Genomic DNA, 5253 nt, shown 5'->3' with positions numbered 1-5253 from the left:
GCTCATTAATAATGCAATTTGTTAGATTATATATTATGATATAATTTGTTCTATTTTTTTCTTAATATTTCTTATTTTTAATATATGTATAGATTATAATATATATATAAGAGTATGTCTAACCTAAATCTTAGAGGATTAATTTATATATTTTTTTTTTTTTTTTTTTTTTTTTTTGCGCGCTTTTTTTTTTTTTTTTTTTTTGGTTTTTTTTTTTTTTGTTTTTTTTTTTTTTTTTTTTTTTTTTTTTTTTTTTTTTTTTTTTTTTTTTTTTGTTTTTTTTTGTTGTTTTTTTTTTTTTTTTTTTTTTAGAGTATATTTTGTGTGTTGTTTTTTTGTTTTTGTTTGTGTTTTTGTTTTTTTTTATTTTTTTATGGTGTGTGTGTTGTGTCAGATGGCTTTTTATTTGTAGAGGTTTTTTGTTTTTCTTTTTTCTCTTTTTTTTTATTCTCTGTTTGCTTTTCTGTTCTTTATTTCTTTTATCTTTGTTGGTATATCTTTTCTTTTATATTCGTTTTTTGGTGTTACTGGCAGACAACAAAATCGGGGTACTTTATGTTTTTTTTTTTTTTTGTTGTTTGTGTGTGTGTTTTTGTTTGTTTTTTTTTTTTCTTTGTTCTCTTGTTTTTTGTGTTTTTTCTTTTTTTGTTTTTTTTATGGTTTATTATGTATTTGTTATTTTTTTTTTTTTTTTTTTTTTTTTTTTTTTTTTTTGATTTTATGTTATGAGATTTATGTTGTATGGTGTGGCTTGTGTGTGTGTGTGTGTTGGTGGCGGGTGTTTGTGGTGTGTGTGTGTGTGTGTGTTGTGTGTGAGAGATGAGAGATAGAGAGACGACGAGAGAGAGTTGCGTGTGTGTGTTGTTGTGTTGTGTCTTGCTGTGTGGTGTGTGGGGGTGTGTGTGTGCGTGTGCTGTTGTGTGTGTGTGTGCTGTGTTGTGTGGTGCGTGTGTGGTGGGTTGGTTTTAGCTATTACATATAAACCACAAGTCTCCCTTTAATATTTCCCTGTCATTTCTCTCCGTCCATGTTGTTTCCTGTTCATCTTCAAAGGCTCTGTATAACTAAAGAGTTGAGATGCTCGCTCCTCAGCCTCTCTTGTCCCCTCCCGACCCTCTCTCCCCCTCCCCTCTTCCCCCTCCCTCACCCCTGCCCCCGCCTCACTCACTCTTTAAACTCGCGAAGGGCCGGTGGCTTCAGTGACATCACAGTCAAAGTGTGTTTGCAGGAGTTAAAATGAAGGAACGGTTAACAAAAGCTCGCTGGCTTGTACGATGAGTCAGAGGGGTGAACTTTAAACTAGTACGATGCTCGTTGACTAGTGTACCTAATACTAGCTTAAGTAATAATAGCTGCGCAAACTAGTAATACTTACTACTGATTGTCTACCTATGTATTACTGTTCTGTGTGACAAACCAGTACTAGTATTACGTATTTTTATTTATAATTTTACTCTGTGTTACTTCCATTTACCCACAGTTGACAATTATTCTGGATTGTTTTCATATTTTCTACTCATGTGGGTAACTGTATTCATTACCTTATTACGTAGTTATCATTCGTATTGCTTACTCCTGCGTTACTAGTTAACATAATAGGTAATAGTTGCTACTGAGCCAACCGAGTACAATATAACATTATTTTCAATATTTACGTATTTTCACCTATTAGGGTTAACTATCACTTTTGATTACTGTTATAAGAAGAACGATCTATTGATCATGTTAGTAGTAATTTAATGTCACTTAGGTTAATTTTTACGGATTGTGATCAGAAATGGTATCCGTTTGCTCGCAGTTTAAACTTTATTATTTCTCCTGCAAGTATTTATTATCATATTAAGCCCCGCCAGAGTGGAGGGGGGATCTAGTGTCGCTCTGGATAGACATATGAAGTGTAGGAAGTCAGCATATTCTACAGTTCTATACTTTTATAAAGTGCATAGGCCGCATTTTGGTTAATATTTTATGTACCTTTCCATGATCTTACATACATATAGCAGCAACAGTGGCAGTACTTTGACTTGTAAGTAGAGATCTTGTTGTCTTGTATGAGTGTTTGAGGTACGTTTTACTCCGATAACTTCGGCTCACACAGGGTCGGTGAAAGCTGCTCAGGTTTAATATGCCGGAGAATAAATAAGTATAAATCGAGGCGCCCCCCCCGTCGTTCCCTTTGCCAGAGCTGGCACGTCTTTCACGTCCCGGGCACACACTCTTCGGGGCGGTGACGCGGCGCGAGGCTGGATGATGGGCTCGAATGCATGCTGGGAGAGTGGCTGTGGGGACAGCTGTTTAGGTACTCTCCTTGAGGCTCCGTTATCTTTAGGTTTCTTCTGCAGACCGATCCCAATTATGATCCTCCCCTCGCCTCCATACGATGCCACAAGTCCCCTCGCGCTTGGCGCTCCACGATTGGCCTAACGGAGCCCGGGCCCTGACCTCGTATATTCAGACAGAGAGTACGAAGACGAATGAGTCGACTGAATGGACGGTGCATGAAACATTACCTCCTGCGCCTTCTCCTCTTCCTCCTCCGTGCTTTCATGTGTTTGTCCTCTCGATATGGCTCTGTCGGTGTTCAAGACTGTCCACCCGGAGGTCTGCGTTTGACGAGGGTCTGCTGTGCGTTAGGCATGAGCAACGGCACAGACTTCCTGACGCGACTGTATGTTCTTAATGCGCCTAATCAACGTGCCGCCGAGGCCAGGTAAGAAATAAATCTTCACAGGTTTACTGGTGGAGCTAAGACTCAGAGAATCTGACCTGCGGAGAGGGCCGAGGGAGGATCGGTGGGCCCGCGGGGTGGTACTGGGAGTAAGGCCATCGTGCCAAGTGTCGAGAACAACTAAATTAATACAGAGTTTCCATCCAAATTCAGCACAATCTTTTACAGAATTTCCACAAAATCTGCAAATTAAATTTCAAACGAATGCGAGTTTGCATCCATTAGATAAACAGTCGGTGGAGCTCCAGTCTGGCATCATTATATTGTTGCAGAAGAAGATGTAACGTTCACATGAAGGCGCTCTGACTGATGTCTGTCACTGATTCCCAGTTTATGGACCTGAGTCTGCAGAAACATTCAAATACACTAAAATAACACAATTAAACCACATGAAAGAAAACTGCATGTTAGTAGCATAAATTGAACCTTGTGGGTACCCATAGGACCCATCGCCACAATTTAGCGTAACTTTGGAGCATTATTTATCTCCCTTCCCAACTAGCATCACACCAATCTCACACTGTAAACACTGGAGTAGTTAACTGAGGCTACAAGCACCCAGGGGCCACTAAGGGGCCACTGAGGGGCCACTAAGGGGCCCTGGTCTTCCACTGCCCTCGCTCTGGAGGGGCCACTTGGGGGACCGACCCCACTGGCCTGGTCCATAATCCAGCCTCGTCTGAGCAAAGGGATCACGGATGTATTAAAAAAACATTCATTTAAACTTTTGTGAGTTTAAAAACTTTACTTATTGTATTTATTTTAATTTTGTATTCAACTTTTATTTTACCAGATAAGACAGAAAGAACAATTTCTTAGTTACAATGACGGCCTGCCTTTATGTAATACGCCAAAATATGCATCAGACGTCTTTTGAACACACCAAGTTGTTTTATGGTCAAAATGAAAATGACGGACTCTGATGTTTGTATATATACATTCACTCAACTATCAAGTACCAGTTGAAAGAAATGTGGACCTTCAGGGCAATTCGGGCTTCGGGGGTCACCGGTTGCTATAGCAACGGGCACAGAGCCGGACTGGGAAGCCAACGTGGCCGCCAGTGAAAGTGTACAGTAAAGCTCTCTCGCACACGAGAGTCAGTGCCAACCTGCCTGAGAAATAATGTGCTGACAAATATTTACACTGCAAATTCATCTGACCTCTGCCCCGAACACACACACACACACACACACACACACAGATGGACTAACGCTCTGCAGTGACTCACACTCAAGTCACTGCAGAACGTTAGTTCGAGTTCTGATTAATCAAACACAGATCATCTGGATGTGATGTCAGCCAGAAGTTGTGTTTAATTGTTTTGTACGTTGTGTTTCAGACTTTATAACTGTATAACTTCATTAAATTGTTCTTGTTGTGCTTCTTATTTAATTTGTGTTGCTGTTATTCTGAATTTGAGGATTTCAGTCTTTCGTTTTGTGTATTTCTCTTTGTCTTTTTAACGTCTTGGGACGATGTTGGAAGTTATATCTTGGACTTGTTTAACGTCTACAATCCTTAAATAAATGATATCCTATCATATTCTACAGGACTGTGTGTCTGCAAGAGTCTGAAGATACGATATGTATCACCATACAGGGGTTAGGATTCAATATAATACAATATAAAGCCATTTTTTAAAGCCTAATTTTAGGAAACCTGTCATAGGTATAAAGTACAGATCAGATGCAGGAAATCTGAGTTGATGTAGATGAAAATAGACGTTCAGACAGATAATCGCACTCCCTGTGTACAGTAATCGGCTGTTTTATTAAATTAATGAGCCTTTTTTTGTGTTTTTAAACATTTTAAAATGTGTGTCTGAGGTTTTTCAGATATTCAAAACTAATAAATGAATTCTGGAGGTTTGTGTTTTAAAGAGTTGAGGTACAACATCATACATTAGTATGTGTTTCCTGCTGGTGTGTATGTGAATGTTGCTGTTGCTCACTTCTCTATGAAAATACATGTTTATGTTTATCTAATGGCATCTTATAAAAGGTAATTGATTGTGTATCTCTGCAGAAATCTCAATAAAACAAACAAACAACGGAGCATGGAGCATTCAGAAACGGACAAACACACCGTTGATCTTGTTGACTATAATAAAAATATAAAACCAGAGCGGCTTCAGCTCACTGAACACGTGCAGATGACTCAGCAGTCGACAGGTGAGTCAGGGACAAAGGAGGAAGGTGAGTGCAGGAAGCTGATGAACGACTTTGTCAATGAAAACTCCTCCAACTCAATTAAACACGACAAAAGAGCCGCTGGTGGACTTTTAACAAGACAAATCATCTCTGCACTGTAAAGCCCTGATGAGTTAGTTCAACTCAAACTAATATTCACACTGTAAAACCCGAAACTAAGTTAGTGTCACTTCAAATTATTACTATAAGCTGCTTAATCAAGAACTTTTTTTAACGTAAAAAACTGAGTTTGTTTTAACTTAACTTACTTTAACTTATACAAAATATATCTGAATAAAAGTCATTTAAATACATCTTCTTTACACTAATGTT

Source organism: Morone saxatilis, unplaced genomic scaffold (genome assembly GCF_004916995.1).
Source record: "Morone saxatilis isolate NCDOM2014 unplaced genomic scaffold, NCSU_SB_2.0 Contig12, whole genome shotgun sequence".
Taxonomy (NCBI): domain Eukaryota; kingdom Metazoa; phylum Chordata; class Actinopteri; family Moronidae; genus Morone; species Morone saxatilis.
Note: the sequence above shows the minus strand (reverse complement) of the source record.